The sequence below is a fragment of the Heterocephalus glaber genome, unplaced genomic scaffold (genome assembly GCF_053883595.1).
Source record: "Heterocephalus glaber isolate CG9 unplaced genomic scaffold, H.glaber_assembly_v1.0 deba00001531, whole genome shotgun sequence".
Classification (NCBI taxonomy): domain Eukaryota; kingdom Metazoa; phylum Chordata; class Mammalia; order Rodentia; family Bathyergidae; genus Heterocephalus; species Heterocephalus glaber.
The window spans coordinates 7,554,828-7,572,955 of NW_028258329.1; the positions used below are offsets into that span (position 1 = coordinate 7,554,828).

The following is an 18,128-nucleotide window of genomic DNA, read 5'->3' on the forward strand; positions in this document are numbered from 1 at the left end:
CTGTAGTGGATTAACTAATGGTCAAGCCGAACTGAATCAGCATGGTTGGGCGTGGAAGACCCACCTGAGAATTGTTGGCAACCGCATAAAAAGAGAACTGGAGGGGAAGATCGTGGGCTGTTGACTTTCTAGGAGAAACTTGCTGGGGATGGTTTTCCTGATGCAAACTTGGCTGTTCTTGTCGGAGGAGGAGCTCAGGGCCTCCATGTGGATGGGAATGGCTGCTGCTTTCATCAGGGGAGCTCTGATCTTCACCATGAACATCACTTCTTGGCTCCAGTGCAGATCCCTCAGCCTGGTGGCACAAATCCTTCACCCCCACTGGTGCAGGTTCTCTGGCTTCCACCACTGGCCTTTGGGTCTTTTTGTTGCATATCTTCGATACAGACAAGCATGAGACATTGCCGTGGGCTCTAGGCCACTGGCTGGACTTGGGGAGGACATTGCCTTGGACTCTAGGCCTTCAGCTGGACTTGTGCAGGATATTGCTGTGGGATCCAGGCCCTTGGCTGGAATTTTTGGGCCTCTAGTGTGTGGCTAATCTCTTGCACTTCTCTGCATTTGACTTTTTGGGTGAATATCATACAGTAATCCTTTAAGTTATGTGTCCTGTATTAAATGTATTCCCTTGCCAAAACCCTGACTACAGCATATGCATAACATAGCATTCACTGTCTTAACCGTTTTTGAGCCTGCAGCTCAGCACCACTAAGTACACTCACATTGTTGTACAACCATGACCACCATCTGTCTTTATAACTTACTCATTTTTCCGAATGGAAACTTCGTATCCATTGAACAGTGATTCCTCATTCCTCCTTTCCTTTAGCACTGGCAACCACCCTTCTTCTGTCTCTATGAATTTGACTACTTTAGGTACTTTGTATAAGTGGGATCATACAGTATTTTTCCTTTTGCATCTGGATTATTTCACACTGCCTAATGTTCTCAAGGTTCATCTGTCTTGTGCAGCATGTGTCAGAATTTCTTTTTAAAGGCTGAATAATATTCCAACAATAATATAGCTTGTACCCTATAGTATACAGTGCCTGTCCATTTATTTGTGGATGGACACTTGGGTTGCTTCCACCTTTGATTATTGTGAATAATGCTGCTATAGATGTGGTCTACAGCAAGTCCCTGTCTTTGATCTTCTGGGTATAGTATCCCCACAAGTGGGATTGCTGACTATATGGTATTCTATTTTAAATTTTTTGAGAAACAGCTATATTCTTCCAAGACAAGGTTCCAGTTTCTCCATATCCTTGTGAACATTTTTTCCCCTCTCCTCCCTCTTTGTTTTGGGGGATATAGTGATCACCCTAATGGGTATAAGGTGGTGTCTCATTGTAGTTTGATTGAGGGTATTTTGAAATTTTGATGTTTGAAAATATCAGTTATGAGTACAGACTGTCATGGGTATAGACTGGCTTACAATCTGAAGTTGTAGGGAGGAGGGACGAGGGTGAGTGTGAAGGACTGGTAGCTACTGCCCTCTGGTTGTCCTGCACTCTGAGCACTCATTCCTCAGGCCCCTCTTTGCCGGGGCCTTGTGAATGGCAGCGAAGCTTGGTGCGGTCCCTGTGGCCCTGTGCTCCCAGGCTGGTCAGCAGGTGAGGCCCAGGTTCAGCAGAGCTGAGTGCAGGCAGGGCCCTCTGGCAGCAGGGTGGAGTCTGCCCTGGGAGGGAAGATGGGTGTTGCAGCAGAAGGAGCTGCTGGGGGTGTGTGTGTCTTGGAGTCCGGAACCTCATCTTCCTGGCCCTTTTGCTGGGGGTCCACACTCACCTCTTTGGGGTGTGCTGTGTGTTTTCTAGAGCCAGCTCTCCTTGGCAGCATGAGACTGGGACTCTTGTTTCTGCCTGGCTTCTAGCTAGAGGTCAGATTTTGAAAATATTCTCAGATCTCCACAGACCCTAGTTTATCCATCCGTAAAATGGTATCACAGGTGCAGCTCCTGACTAGGTAAGGACCTGTAGTAACTCAGAAGCCCCATATTGAAGCTGTATGCAAATGGTTTGTGATAATAATTTTTGGAGAAAGGGCCCTGATTTTTTGATTATTTGTTTGTCTATTTTAATCAGATTTTCCAAGAGTTCTAGGACCTAAAAAGGAAGCTGTGATTAGTCTTGGACTCCCTTCAGCCCACCGTGGTTCTTGCCTTAGCTCACCAGTATCTGCATGTGAATGGCCCCCAGGATCCTGCCATTTCTGTGCCTCCTCCTTCCTTCTCTGTGGCGTGTGCGCTGACATTGGTTGCTCAGATGTTCATATCAAGTGGGCAGGCGCTCAGTCAGTTTTAGGGAAATTAAATCTCCCCGCAGAAATCAATGTTAGTGGAATTAAATCACTTGATCCTAAAAGCAACACGAAATAGATGTTTTTCATCTTCATTGGGCTGTTTTTCCTCTTTGGCTGACTTACAGTGTTTTGGTTTGTTCCAGTGTCCTTTTCAAGGAGAAACAGCTTTGAATGGCTGTACTAGATTACCAGATACGGGGGTCGGGGCTCCAGGGGTTTGTCATTGGTTGGATAACCAGAAAGTATTAAAGTATTAGAATATGTTCACTGCAGGCAGAAAGTTTGAAGGTGACACAGGAGGCAAGTTAGGATCTTGCTGTACTTTCTCCCAGCATGAGTGGTATTGGTTTCCATACTTAATGGCTCATCCTGGCTGCTCTGTTGGGAACAGCATCCACACTGAGCGAGGGCCAGGCCATCTCCAAGCGAGGACCCCTCGAGCCGACCTCTTTTCACTCCTGTGAACAGGAAGCTGTGAGCAGAGGATGGGGTGCTGTGCAGCATGGCCTGAGAAGCAGAATTCCAGTGTGTCTGTTGGCTCCTTTGGGTGTGGTGTGGGGGCCAAGCAGATGGAGCAGGCAGGGAATAAATATTAAGTATTTATGATCATTTTGCTTGATGATGATGATGATGATGATGATGATGATGATTATAGAGAAATAGAAGCTCATGGTAAACACTTAAACAGCAGAGGAGGGGCAGGAACCCCCTCCTCGCTCCGAATCTTCTTGCTCCATCCATTCTGCTTCTGGAAGGAACACTTTGCAGATGCCCCCATGTGGAGCAAGCAGCCTGTGTCCTGGCTGTTTTTTAAGCACACATTTGCAATTTGTGGTTTTCAGTTTAATGTTTTGGCTCTGTTCCTGTAGTAGAATGATCTCTGTTCCTAGAGTAGTTTTGAGCATATAAGAAATTTATGGATGTCAGCTCCTTGTGAATTAAATGATACAGAATCACACAATAGAAAGCAGTAGCCCACCTGCTCCTCACCTTGCCACTCCGTGTCCCTTTCTGTCCCGAGAAGGGACTGCTAGCAGCTCATTGTGTCTCCTGCCAGGTGATCTCCCTGGATTTATGTACCTGTTCATAGACAGGGGAGCAAGAGGGAAGAAACAAGCCACAGAGTAAAAAAGTTTTCTTTAAAAAACCAAATTGGATCACTGTTGTCTCTGAGGCTTGTTTTCCCTACCATATACATGTGCTCCCTTGGTCTTTTCTCCTTTAAAATAAACCTTATCTTTTAGAATAGTTCTAGATTTACAGCAGTGTTGTCACAACAGCATAGAGCCCCTGGATGCCCCTTAGCAGTTCCCACTGTTGACATCCTGTATCGCTGTAGTATGTTTGCCACAGTGGAGGCACCATCATCAGTCCGTGACTGTGAATGAACTGAAGGCACCGTTTTCAGTTGATTTCACCAGTGTTTGCCTGATGTTCTTTCCCTGGTCCCGGATCCCAGGCAGGACACCATGTTGCCTGCGGCTGTGTGTCATCTTAGCCTGCTCCTTTCCTTGACAGTGCTCAGCTCATCTTGTCTTTGGTGGCTGCAGTAGTTCTGAGGCACATTGGTAAGGTTTGTTGGAGACTGTCGCCTAGTTTGGGTTTGCCTGGTGGTTTTTGCGTGGTTAGCCTGGCACGGTGGGTCTGGGGAGAGGGGCCACGGGGCTGCAGTGCCCCCACCCCATCGAATGAAGGGTGCACATCACCAGCATGGCTTAACACCAGGGACGTTAGTCTTGACCTCCTAGACAAGACCTTGTGTGACAGGCTGCTCTACTATGAAAAGCTTTCAAAAATCAGCTGCATACTGATATTCTCTGTCTTTTTTAATTGCTGTGTATTGATCCCTGTAAGGAGATGTTGCAGTTTCTTTAAAAGATGAACAATTAGGTAGCTTTCTGTTTTTTTAATAACTAAGACTCTTCGGGATACTTTCACATATGTCTTTCTTTGCCCTACCTATGTGAGAATAGGATCCCTAGAAGAGAAGTTGCTGGGTCAGAGGTCATGGGCACTGGGACAGTTGTTTCCCCCCAAAATGACCATGTGCTCCTCCCTAAAGTAGGAGTGACCCTGCTGCTGCACATCCTTTCTCAAGAATGATGTTATTTTTTCTGTGGATATGATAAGTTAAAAATATTTCAGCTTGCATTTCTCCATTGTTGAGAAGTATATTCACCATACCCTGGAAACTTTACTAAGACGACAGTGAAACAGGAATCTCCAATCAGATTTGGGAAAAATCTATTAGTACCAAGCTCTGATAAAAACATGTACTAAATGGGATCCACCCTCAAGGAATCAAAGACTTTATCTAGAAGTTCTTTTTTGCACAGCACCTCTCTTTGATGCTCTTTGGCCATAGGCCCCAGCAGTTAACCATGGAGCTACTCAGTTTGTTGCTCTCTGTGTAGTGCATTGGTGACAGTAATGAGGAGGGCACCGGGGGGGGGGGGGAGAGTACCCTGCACCATGCTGGGCCCATTAAGCCTGGCCTGGTCCAGGATGAGCGGAAGGCAGCAGAGGTAGGGTGTTGTTGGCAAAGGGCAGGTGAGCGTTGACAGTTGGGACAGGATTTGCCAACCTATGGCATTTGAGAGTTTTGTTTGGATTCTGGTTTTCCTTTGCAGGGTGATTTCATCACCCTTCATTTGGAGCTGAGTTCCGGGTAGGGTCCTGGGAAGGCCGGTCCTCAGGATGCAGAGAGCCCTGCAGTTGGGCTCAGCGCGTCTCTGGCCCTGCCCTCCTGCCCTGAGCTCAGAGGCCTGCCTGCCTTTTGGATGCGTCCACCTCACTGGGACTCACTTGCTCCCTGATAGGATGACTGGTGTTTCCCTCTTTTCCTGCTGGAATCTCCCAAGCTGTACCTCCGTTATCTGAAAGAGGAGAGGAATGGAGGACATTGTTACTCCCAGAATGCTGTGCGCCTGTCTCATTCATGCTCATCATCTGGAAACATGTCTGTTGCCCAGGTCCAAGTAGCATTTGTGTCCATCCCTTTGTACTTAATTGATATATTTTTATGTCTCCAGTTTTTTTGGTTTTTTTGATGTTTGTGTGTATATGAGTTTTCTTTACCGCATGGTGTCCCAGCTCACTGACTTGAAATGAAGTAACACCCAGTGCACGGTGGAGGATCAGACAACAGGGAAACGCCTGCAGTGTTGTGAGGGAGATGGGGCGCTTCTCGTAGACCCTCTGTACCATCTGTTCACGCGTCCCCGTTCCATGCCAGGCTCTTTCATCCTCCACCAGACACCATCCCCAATGAGAGCCAGCTTGGAGAGGCTCACAGGCCCCGGTTGTACTGCTGTGTGGCTTTGGGAATGTCTGCCACCTGCCTGGAACGGCAGAGTTGTGGCAGCCCCGCTGTCACCGCAGCCCTTGGGACTCCATGTGCAGTGCTCCCGGCTCAGCACCCCTGAGCCCACCTGACTGGAAGCCTGGATGAGCCGGGACAGACTTGGGTGGGGCAGGGCTGGCAGGCTCCTGTGTCGGTCCCTATTGAGTGGTCTGCTTTAAAGGCAGGGCTGCTCGTGTTTGTCACAGCTCTCCACATGCTCGAGAATTATGTTGGTCTCAATCAGAACTTGTAAAGACAAAACCTCCCCAAACCAGTACTTCTCAGTTGTCATAGAAGAGGGTGTGGAGTTTGGGGAGAGTTGGTACTTTTAACAGCAGGGGAGCTTCGTGTGATCTGAATATCAGAATCAAAGAGTGTGTGTGCTGAGGTGGAGGAGGCCGAGTTCCCTTCTGGAGGGAAGTTGGAACTGTGCTGGGCACTGCGTGGAGGTAAAGCCAGGGAGCTGAGGTGAAGAAGGGAACGTGATTTGATGACAACAGGGAGCGAGCAGGAATGGTGGGGCCTGATGCAGCTGGAATCCTGTCTTCCCAGTCTGTGAGCTCTGCCTCCACGGAGAACAGGGCAGGAAGAGTTCTTACGCTTGGGTTATGTTGTGCGTACTTTTTTTTTTTTCCTCCCTCATGGGTTATGAACAGAAACAAGAATATGATGTTCTGTGGTGTGATTAACTCGTGGAAACAGTGTGTGCTTTCCAGTGGGATAGAAGATACAGAACAACAGCAGTTTTATCCCTTCACTGCTGAGTACAGGCTGTGAGACTGAAAACGGAGCCTGCAGAGCTGCCCACAGCTCCCTTTGTTGCCTTTTTCTGCAGTCATGAGCCAGGTTGACAGGTATCTCCCCTCGGGCCTGTACAGAAATGCCTGTGTTGATCACTTGGCTCTCGGGGGCCACAGTAGTGAGAGTCCCTCTTCCAGTCCTGAGCACTTGGCTGTAGCAATCTCTTCGGCCTTGAGAGATTCTCCCGAAGAGGGATGTTCTGCTGTATGCTTGTGTGCGGCAATCTGGAGTTAAGCCCCAGCTCTGTTGCCCAACACCTAAGTGATCCCTGACAGGGCATTTGTTCCTTATTTGGCTTCAGTTTCCTTTGATGTAAAACAGGGCAAATACTACCCCGAGAAGAATTATCAATAGTAAGTCGGTGAGGCTTATAAAATGGGAGAAGTGTGCTGTTCCATAGGAATCTTTATTACCTGTTTTAGGCAGTCTGGTCTGATTTCAAATACATCTTACTGTGTGCTCTTGAATGGAACACAGATGCTTCACCGATGCTGGTCCCAATTCTATGTCCCCCTTCCCCAGCAGCGCACACAGAACCTGACCCGCCCTTCTCCCCCTGAGGACCCTCACGCTTGGTTTCTGCAGCCATTCCCTGAGACGGGCTTTCTAGTCTCTGCTCCTCCCTGGCTGTCAGTTGGATCTGTTCTCACTGGGCTGACAGAGACCAACCCAGTTGGGGTGGGGGCTCTCCGAGGGCCCTTATTCCACTAAGTCTCCCTGAGGTACAGTCGAAGACTGCTTGACTGTTTTTGGGCAGACACAACACCCTATCATCACATACAGAAATTACATCCAATTAAATCTCCTAAGTCTCTTTCACACCTCCTACATTTGTGCATTTCTTTTTTTGCAACCAAGTGTCCAAATAACATTATTTCCTCTCTGTTGCAATTCCAATCTGTTGATCTTTTTAGCTCTGGACCCTCTGTCGCCAATGTATTTGCCATCTCTCCTAGAAACTTGTCATCCTTGAGTTAGAAACATTTTATCTGTGCCATTGATCAAGTGATTGATAAAAACATTGAAATTTACATGACTCAGAACCCCTTGGCTTTTCAGAAGAGACCTTCCTTGGGTTAGTGGTCAGCACTTTGAAAGGCCAGTACAGTATATTTACAAAAGAAAGACTACAAAATCCCACTTTGTTGTCGTTTATGAGGGTTTGTGGCCCATGACCTGCGGCTTCACTTTGAAACAGGGTTTTTTCTTCTGCTCCTGCCTACAGTGCTGCTAGAGTGAAGGGAAGGGAACGTTAGTACCCTTGGCTTGGGCCGTGTTTTGTGATTGTGGGTGGCTGCTGCCTAGCAGAAAAGTGTTGAGCTGCTAGGGAGCAAGGTGCGTAGACCCTTTCTGGGTAGCCAAGATTTGGTAGGGCGTTGGTTTTACACATCCTCTCCTGGCCAGATGCTAGGTAGGAGTGGCTTCCATGGGCTTTAAGGAAACAGCTCAGGAACACCTCAAGTTAGACCAGCAGTGGAGTGGGTTGTGGATCTTGTCCCGAATCCTGTCAGATTGTGAGGTGCTGCTGCAGTTTAGTTTGCAAAGATGGTTGGTTGCGTATGGTGTGTAGCTTCTGCCCACTCCACAGAGGGGTGTCGTGCCCACCTGCCCTACTGTGTGCTGCTGTGAGGCGGTGTACTCAGCTCCTTCCTGGTGAGTCCTTGCAGCACTCTGTGGCCCCCTGTGCCTGACATCTTGGGCTGTGCGGATGCAGGCCCAGAGCCACACCCAGCCTGGGTGCTGTTTTTTTGGGAGAAGTCCTGGGGATTGGACTCAGGCCCTTTACACTGAACTAAACCTCTAGTCCTTCTATCATTTCGAGGCAGGAGCTCTCTACGTAGCCCAGGTGGGATCTTAACTTGTCCTCTTGCCTCAGCCTCCCAAAGTGCTGGGATGACAGGTGCCTGGGTAGCATTTTGAAATGCCTGACTGTGTGCTTCCTCTGTGGCACAGTGGTGGCCTGCTTCCTGCTGGGCTCGCCTTGGCCCCTGGAAGCGGATGGGCCCTGTGGCCGCCTTCAGCCGTCTCTGCGCTTCTTGGCCCACATTGAGGGCAGGGTAGAATGCAGCAAAAATTTTCCCCTTTACTTTTTTCTTTGTACTTCTGGGGATTGTGCCCAGGGCCTTTGTACTGAGCTACACCTCTTGCCTTTCTTATTTTTATCTTGATACAAGATATCACCAGATTTTTAGGTTACCCAGACTGTGCTTGAACTTGTGACCCCCTGCCTCAGCCTTCTGAGTAGCTTATGATTACAGGTTTTCACCTCTGCGCCCAGCTTCTGCTATACTTAAAAAGCTGTGATAAAGTAGATGCAACACTTACCATCTTAACCATTTTTAAGTATGGTCATGTTAAACACATTCACATTATTATACAACCAGTCTCTAGAACTCTTTTCATCTTGCAGAACTGTGACTCTAGAACCATGATACATGAATTCCACATTCCCTCCACCCCTCCGTCTGGCAGCCCTCCTCTGCCTTAAGCCCCTGTGATCTTGACTGTGCTAGGTAATTCATATAGTAGAATCATGCAGTCCTTTTGTGATGGGCCTCTTTCACTGGGCATAACGCCAAGGTTTATCCATGCTGTGGCATGTCTCAGAATTTGTTCCTTTTTAATATTCCATTGTATGGACAGACTACATTTTTGGTGTTTTTTTTTTTTTGGTACCGGGGATTGACTTTGGAACCTTGCACTTACAAGGCAGGCAGCGAAACCACTGAGCTAAATCCCTGGCCCCAGACTACGCTTTCTTTTCTTTTTTTTTTTTTTGGTATCGGGATCAAACTCGGGTCCTTGCGCTTGCACAGCAGGCGGTAAAACCACTGAGCTAAATCGCTGGCCCCAGACTACGCTTTCTTGATCCGTTCACCCACTGATGGACATTCCACTCTATCTTTCGGCTTGTGTGAATAATGCTGCTATGGACACAGGTGTGCGATCCACTCTACTGTTGTGTGATTCCTGGCCACTGTTAGAGTGAATGTCCCACACATCATATTTACATGACGTTCCTGTGGGTAGTGAGTGGTGGAACCAGAGGCTTCTAGCTGCCTTTTCCCATTGTGTTGTGGGTGCTGAGGCTGCCTTTGCAGTGGCAGATGCCCTGCTTTGGGGATGCCTTCAGTATCAGGCCTCCTCTGCCCTTCTTTCACTACACGTGCCTCTTCCTGTTCTCCTTCAGACTCCTCCTCCTTCTTTCTTTACAACTGCTTAAACCCTGCCCTCTGCCCCCTTTCATATCTGTTTGATTGTTACGGGCCAGTCCGTGACAAGGCATCTGACATCTGTGTCCTGTCATGTTTTGCATCATGGCTGTGGCAGTGATTCATTCAACATCCAGCAGGGCAGGTGTCTTGGTCCGAGTGTGCGAGTGTGCACTGAGCACATGGGATTGACATTGGGACACCAGGTATACCACTACAGGAAGGCTGTGTGCAAGCGTGGTCACTGCTCTGGGTCACTGGACGTGGAGTCTTGACTCCATTGGGACTGGCTGCCCCATGAAGGCAGCAGTCTGTTGGTTTTGTTCCCTGCTGACTTCCCAACACTTGGGCAGTGCTTAGCACATGGTAGGCATTTTAGAAATATTTGGAAGAGTAAGTAAATTTAGTCTCAAACCTACATCTGAGCCTTGAGGAAACTGAGGCACAGAGTGGTGTAGTAAGTAGTCGCAGACCATGTGGATAGTTAGTAGTGGAACCAAGAATTGCCTGGTTTCTGAGTTCCAGCCCTGCGGCTTTCCTCTCCAACAGAGTCCCAAATCAGACAGAAGCCTCAGAAAGCCAAGAGGCTGGCCCACGTACTGAGGATGGAACCCAGGGCCTTATCCACACCAGGCAAGTGCATGCCATGGCTCTTCCCATTGAGCTACACTCCCAGCCTGGGGCTGATATTTTAGCTCCATGTCCATGAAGAATCACACTGCAGGGTTAGGGGAACAAGTGAATGGGATTTCCACACTGATTATCAGCTAGATTTAGGCATCTGGCTAATTGAAAAGAGTACAGGTCACTTAAGGAAATTGGAGCATTGCAGGGCAGAGTAAAGCACTTCTGAAATGAGCGTGTGAGCTGTAACTAGAACGATGTAATGTGTTTCATAAGACAAAGCCAGTGAGGGTAAGAGGGATCCAGGTCTGGCTTTTATGTAGACTGTTTGTCTGGTTCTGAGAAGAAAGTAAAAAATTGTGGGGATGAAAGGTGAGGAAGAAGGCAGAGGAGCCTGCCTTTTTATTTCTGGCAGGGTGCTTGCTAAGTGTGGGCCTTGTGCTGGGTTAGCCTCACCCTACATTTTCCCCAGGGCCCTCAGCCCAAGCTTCTGGCCATGCGTTCACCGTGGGAAGTGCACAGTGGCTCATCCTTGGAAGAGGCTGTGTGACTTTTAGCAGCTGCCCCTGAAGAAGGCCTCACAGTAGGACAGAGCTCAGGGTGTGGGGTGGGAGTGGTATATAACCAAGGGAGCCAGCACCTGTGTGCTGCTGCATCACAGTCACCGTCCATCCGAACTGTGAGTAAGTAGTAGGATTAGAGCCGCTTTCATGGGCAGATTTAAAAATACAGAGACTTAGAACATTGAACTTCAGGATATTTTAAGAGCAGAAAGGCATTTAGAATAACTGTGAGAGTGGGTAAAGTTGTTTTTATGAAGGTCCAGGAAAACAGTTCCTGCTCCTCCGTTAAAGCAAATAAAGCTCTATTCTGCACCAATCTGTTTGGCTACAGATGCTTTAAGTGGAGAGGACACTGGGGCTTGTGTTCCCTCTAGTCTTTGAATTAATTCCTTGTAAAGTTTCCATTTCTTAATTGGCATGGCAGGATATAAGCATCTCACCCATCTTTGTAATTCGTTGCTACATTGTAGCCTTCAGTTTTACTGTTCCCAGCCTGCAGGACTGCATTTCATGTGTGCATGGATTTTTAGATTATGTTTATATGCATGATAGAGATAGTTCTTATGTGGAGCAGTAAAGAACAATTTGCAAATTCAAATGACACATCATTTTTAATTTCTGTTCTCAAAGTCACCTGTGTAATGGAAATCCCTTACATTCCCATGATCGCCTTCAGTTATTGAAGGTGTCAGGTGGCCAGAATTGCTGTCTGTATGAAAGAGAAATGTACATATACAGTGTAAACACATTCTCATTGACACATGAAGATAAAAGACTTAACATGAATTGTGTCTGTTTACATTTAACACAGAAAATTCTACTCTAACAAACTCTGGAGTATCAGTAGTGTTTATTATCATAACATTGCCTTTTTTTTTCCCTCTCCTGATCTCTGAGTTTTTGGTTAGCTGCAGCGTACAGCAGGCTGAGGCTGCCTCCTTCCCCAGCTCAGGAGTGGTACACTAGACCCCAAGGGCAGGGGGCAAGGGTAACGGGACTGACAGCCCCGGGAGCACTATGTGGCACTAGAGATCCTGTTTCTGACTCTTTTTTCTTCTACCTTACTGTGTTCTGTGTATAGTTTTATAGGCTGCTTAGGGGTTTTCTGGTCAAGCACGGATCAGATTAAGAAATATGCATGCATGGGCTGTACCTGCATCACTCTGCAGGTCTAGGTGGGTAGGGAAGGTGGTGACAGAGCAGGGTAAAGGGTTCTTTCCTAGGGTTCATGGGGTGGCACCTGGAGCGGCAGGGTTGGTGTGGCCTGGGCACTTCTTAGAAACATAGATTTTTGAGTCCCACCATTTTGTGATTTATAAGCCCTCAGGTGCTTTAGATGCATGCTGAGGATTTTGAGTGAAGTCCTGCTGGGTGCGAAATAGAGTTGGCTCCTAAGCACCTTCTCAATCAGCTTTCTGGTCTCTGCCCTGTCTGCCGCTTCTGCTGTGACTCTGAGATTCCCCTAAGGCAGCGATGGTGAACCTTTTGGAGCTTAGTTAAACAGCCGGCTGCAGCAGGTGTGCCATAGGTTCACCACTACCCCTCTAAGACCACCAGCTGGTCACCTTTGGTGTGCAGTTCCTTCTCTGGACAACTACCCCCTCACCCTTCCCGGCAAGATCTCGGCGGCATTTGAGACCAGCTTCAAGGATCCAGTCAGTCCTCTGAGAAATCTTCCTGCTCTCGTGGAAACAGAGTCCTGAGCCCTCTCTCCGTTTCCAGAGTCCTGCCCATTGATCTACTAGAACTTTTATTTAATTTGCCACTTGCTCAGACTTTATTTGCACATTAATCCTCTTCTAACCTCTTAAATCATTTTGACTTTCACGGAATGATAGCATTTAGAGAGGGTTTTTGTTATATACTAAGTTACTGGTTCCAAAGAATTCATTTTAAGAGAAATAAAGAACTATTATGGTAGTTAGAGTGAGCCACTGGCTGAGACAAAATGGCTTTTTTTTGTACAAGAGAGTGAACTACATCCCCAGCCCCCTTTTTATTTTGAGACAGGGTCTTTATAACTTGCCTAGGCTGGGCTTGAACCTGGGGCGCTCCTGCCTATTCCTCCCAGAGGGTTGAGATTACAGGCATACATCAGTACACCTGGCTAAAATAAGCTTCTTATGCCAGCTCCCTCAGAACTGGAGATAATGGTTGGCTAATGTATTTTACTTATTTGTCTACTGTCAACCTATAGTAAAAGGATGCCAGTTTTATTTGCTAGTGTCTTTTATTTCTAACTCTAAGCTAAGAGTTCCCATATTGTTGAAGAGTTGGTCAAAACTGAAAACATTTTAATTAAATGGGTAACTTATGATATTCATTAATGGCACTGTGGACAGAAAGACAGAAGGGTAATCAGTGATTTTGCTAATTTGCCCTCCACTTTGTTGATATTTGTAATGGTTAGGTCGAGGCAACAAGACAGATTTTTCATTAACGTTTAATCAGTAATGTCGCCTGAAGCTCGTTACTGTTGACAGTAACACAGAAGTACTGACTTGATGGTTATAGCAGGTTCTACAGGGTTGGCTGTAGCAGCCCATTTTGGTGATGAGAAAAATAAAGTGTAGAGGTAGAGTATGTTCTTTTTTTTTTTGCATAAATTCTTTTATTGGTACATTTTAGGTATACAACATGTTTACATTTATCATTGGGTGCTTGTACCTGTACATGATGTATCTTGGTTCGTAACTTTTCCCCATTACCTGTGCGCCCTTCACCCCCTCCACCCTTCCCTATTTACAAAAACTTTGTTTCCATTTTTTCCTTTTCTCATCATTTTTCCTTTCCCTTCTTCCCTTTCCCCTTCCCCTCCCACCACCCCCTACCCCTTTGGAACTTTTCTTCCCATTTCAAATTATCAATTATTCGTTGTAATCCTTTTAATTCTTATTCACACGTTCAGTTTGGAGTGTGTTCTTACAAATGGCCCTCTGGGCTGCTGAACTCAGCTGTCTCATTTTTCTTCATCTAGGACCCCAAGGATGTGTCTAACAGAACATGCAGTAAACATGTGACTGCATTTCTTGCATGGCTCTTGCGAACACTTTGATACCCACCTTTTGTGGCTTTTCTCAGCTAAATGCTTTTCATTAACTTTTCCCTTTTCAGCATTTCTTAGGAATTTATTTTCCAAATTATATATAGGTTGTTTATACCTTTTGCTTACGTTCTAAAAGCAGAAATTCTGCCTCTTGAATTAAAAAAATTACATAGGAGTTTTGGGGAACAGATTTCCATTCAGCTGAAAGTCATATACAAAGTGCTGTCTTTGGGGAAGTGCATGCTGCCCCAAGTACCACATACCCTGGCTTCCCGGTTGGGCTGTGTCGGTGCCTCCATGTGTCTTGCTTCTGTGTCATTCGCTGGCCTAAGGGACCAGCTGGGACCTGCTGCCTCTCCTTTCCAGCTGTTTCTTTTTGCCCTGCTTCCTGCTGGCTGTCATTTCCATAAACTTTTATATTTTTTGTATGATTTAGAGAATGCTTTATTAGTTTCTGTAATCAAACCCACATAGATAAGACCTTACATATTTAACACAGTGTGTTAAATGGACAAATAGAAAGAAAAATTAAATTTAGCATTTCTAGAGCAACATGGCTACAAATTTCTGTACAATGCCATCTTAACATGGTAAACTGAGATAGTTTTTAAATTGACAGCACGCTTAAGAAGTTCCCAAATTTGAAGTTATATATATCTGTATATGTACAAGTATATTTATATTTATATAAAAAGAGCAATAATAGCAGTATGTTATACATCAATAGCAGCAAGAGCTTTTCCAGGTTCTGCAATCATCTGAAAAAAATTATAGAGACGTCCAGCACACTTCATTAAAAAGAAAAAAGAAAAAAAAAAACACCAGCAAATAACTTTTATTATTCTTTATAGGCCATTCTTGGATCTCACATCCTGAGTGTTTGGGTCTTTTTATGACATACACACAAACAAAACAGAAAAGTTGGGTCTTTTGCATCTGTAGCTTTGAAAAGGGAGAAATGGTATTTTGCAATTTCCTTTTAATCATCAATGAGCAGTAGTAGCACAGGGTGTATCCTTCTGCACTGTGCTGCGTATTTCCTTCCTCAGTGCACGTATTCTTCCATGGCGCGGTTGAGGCATGCTGTGTGCCCTTTCTTGTTTGTGGCTTGGGTCTTTTGAACACTGTGCTATCGTGCATGATCCAGCTTGGTTTCCTTTTTTTCTATTTCTATTGTGAAACACCCCAAAGACCAACAGTGCCAGTCACGGAATCCAGAACAGGTGGTTGCTGGGCCCTGCCTTGTACCTTGTGCCTTGGGCTTGTTTCCTCTTCCGGGATAAGTGAGTGGTTTCTTCCTCCATTTCTTTTTTTGTTCTAAAAATGGGAGGGAAAGTGTCAAGGATGAAGGCTGCTCTTTCATTAGAAGGAGCTGCCAGTGGCAGCTCTACAGCGCGGCTTCCATTCGCTGAGCGGTCTTCGAGGGCCGTGGGAAGGAGCCAGATGCCAGAGCGGAGCAGACTCTCCCCTCCTGCCTGCATTTGGATCGTAGGCTTAAAGATCGACACACCTCAGTGTGTGTGTTCATCCTCTTTCACAAGATTCTGAATTCTTGTGATCGGGAAATGATAGCAATTGATGCCGAACACTTCATAACGTGATGAAGCACAAACTGTATTGAATACAGTGATAGACTGAGTTCACACACTCCTGAATAAAAAACGCTGTGTACTGTGTGAGAGCACATTAATATATTTCATTTACAGTGGCATGGAAAGAATCCCGGCCCGAAAGAATAAAATATTTTAGGCTGGGCACGGGAAAAAAGGAAGTGTTTGCTCACCCTGGAGAAAAAGACTTGGTGCCTTGGGTACTCAAGGACTTTCAGTCATTGACCTGAAGTTGAGTAAAAGTGCAATGGAGACATGAGAGATGGGGAAGGAGGAAGAAGGAGTTAGGAGACACTGGGAGGGTGGCCACTGAAGCTGAAATATATAGGCAAAGCTCTGAGAAAATGACAGTTTGAACTGAAACTGGTGTGTGTGGAGGAGAATGGAACCGTGAGTGAAGGGGAGTGTAGTAGCTTTTTGTCATTGAGACAGAATACCTGACATACACGGCTTAAAGGACAAAGGGTTTATTTTGTTTATGACTTCAGAGGTTTCAGTCCATGGTCTGCTGGCTCTAAGGCAGAAACATCATGGCAGAAGAGTGTAGCAGAGGAAAGCTGCTCACCTCATGGGAGCCAGGAAGCAGAGAGGCAGAGAGAAGGTACACCCTTCAGAGGTGCGCCCCAGTGACCTACCTCCTTCAGCTGGTCTTTGCCTCCTAACAGCCCATTCAATGATGAGTTATGAATTCATCAATGGATTAATCCATTGAAAAGTTAGTACCTTCAATACATAAGTCTTTGGTGGAGTGGGGAGTTTCATATTTAAACCATAAGTGGAAGAAAGCAATCCAGGGAGCAGGGTGTGAGGATGGAAAGAGATTGGCATATTGAATATTGGTGGCCACTGTATGCTAAACAAGAAGAACATACTAGGAGACTAGGTAGGAGCAGGCATGGATGTATTCTGTAGAGTCTCTCTGGCCTGGTGTTGCCGTATGGATGGACTTAGGGGAAGGCTGAACTATGAGACCTTGTGTGCACAACATGACTTCTTCAAATCTACAGTATTTCCTCACATTTAAGGTGGCAATGATGTTGCCTTGAGTGAGGTAGGGTTGGGAACTTTGCATGAGATGGAACAAAGTGGTATATCCAAAACTTTCTAGCTTGCTTGGGCGTTTGTTGAGTTCTGGTTTCTCTTAGCCTCATTTTCTCATCAATAAAATGAGGGAATTGTACCAAATCATTTCACATTCTATATTACCAACTTTTGCCGACTCCTCAGCGCTTGGATCCTTCCATTCCTGTGCCCCACCTTCATCTCCACATAGTTCTTTCCATGGCTGTAATACCTGGAGCCTCCTTAGAGGGTGGGGCACTGCTTCTTTGGCTCTTGCATTGTATCATACATGTTGGGTGCTTCACACATTAGGGAATTGCATTGGACAGAAAACTTCAGTCTGTTTGAGAAGATTTAATAGTGGGATGGGAAGATTATGAAATCCCAAGAATATCTAGTAAGCAAGGGTTGTTTTGGTGTGTACATCTGGAATTTTAAAGGTAAGGTCCTCAAGCATTTTACCAAAAGCTTTTAAAATCTGCAGATGCATTTGTCCAGCAATGCCACTTCTAGGGATTTATCCTAAGACAGTAATATTGGATATCTATCAAGAACGTTCATTGGTATATTGTGTGAAATGTGTAAACCTGGAAATAACCTAAATGTCCAACAATAGGGAATTGATTCAAAAAGAACTCGTGATGTGTAGTAATACTCTAGGAATACCATCTCCTTATTAAAATGGTAACTTAGAAGGACATTCATTGGCTTGGTAGGATGTTCTTGTTAAATGAAGGAAGTACATTTACAAATATTGTTATTGTCTGATTTTATTTCCTTTCAGTTATTTATAGGGAAAGGATAATTGTTAGTAAGTGTTAATCTTATTTATCTTTGGATGTTGAGGTCACTGATGAATTTTACTGTCTTTTGCTATTACCTAACTTTACTATAGGAAGTATGTTTTCTTGATTAATAAAACACTTGATTAAAGAAGGACGTGTATGACTTTTTTCATCAAAGAATACTGTTTTCTAGTTCTGTGAAGTTAACCTTTGTATCTACATTAATGCCTTTCTGGGGAGAGCAGACAGTCACTGGGCCCACGTCAGATGTGGCAGGATGCATGGAGCATGGTTCTTTCATTTATTCTTTGCATCGTGATGACTTCTCCAGTGTAGACTATTGCTTCGTGCCTGCAGGCTGAGTGCAGTAGTAAGTTCTTGGCTGCTAAGCTTTTGTTCAGGCATTGGGAGCTGGTACTCTGCAGAAAGGACAAGCAGGGTATGTGAAGCCTGGCAGCTGTGGAGCTGGGCTGGCCCGGGTTACAACCTTGACTTCTGTGTGTAACCCCAGGCAACCCTGGGCTCCAGGCTTTAGTTGGGTGGTTAAGGCTGATTGTGCCTCCCACAGTTGCTGCATGTGTTGAACAGCATCTGACCCAGTGTGGGCCTGAGTGACAGCAGACTAAACAGCGACTCATGGATTCAGCTGCACCCATACCTCAGGTTGGTCTGCGGTGAAAACTTGAGTCTTTTCGCTTAATGAAACCAGGTTGTCTGCAAGCTGACCATATTATGCTTTGGAAAATAGTTTTAAGAATTTTTTTTAAAGAATGGTTTCCTTTTA

General features: G+C 45.8%; 1 protein-coding gene across 3 annotated transcripts in view; it reads left to right on the top strand.

Annotated features, from left to right (window-relative positions):
• Positions 1-18,128, top strand: part of Igf1r (insulin like growth factor 1 receptor) — a 289,576-nt gene that overhangs the window by 31,811 nt on the left and 239,637 nt on the right. The window contains exon 1 of one of the 3 annotated variants that reach the window (XM_087188302.1): positions 17,683-18,007. The exons of the other annotated variants lie outside the window; for them this stretch is intronic. The gene's annotated coding sequence lies outside the window, so the exon portion shown is untranslated. Of the gene's footprint in view, positions 1-17,682; positions 18,008-18,128 lie in introns of those variants that run through there. 3 annotated transcript variants of the gene reach the window in all.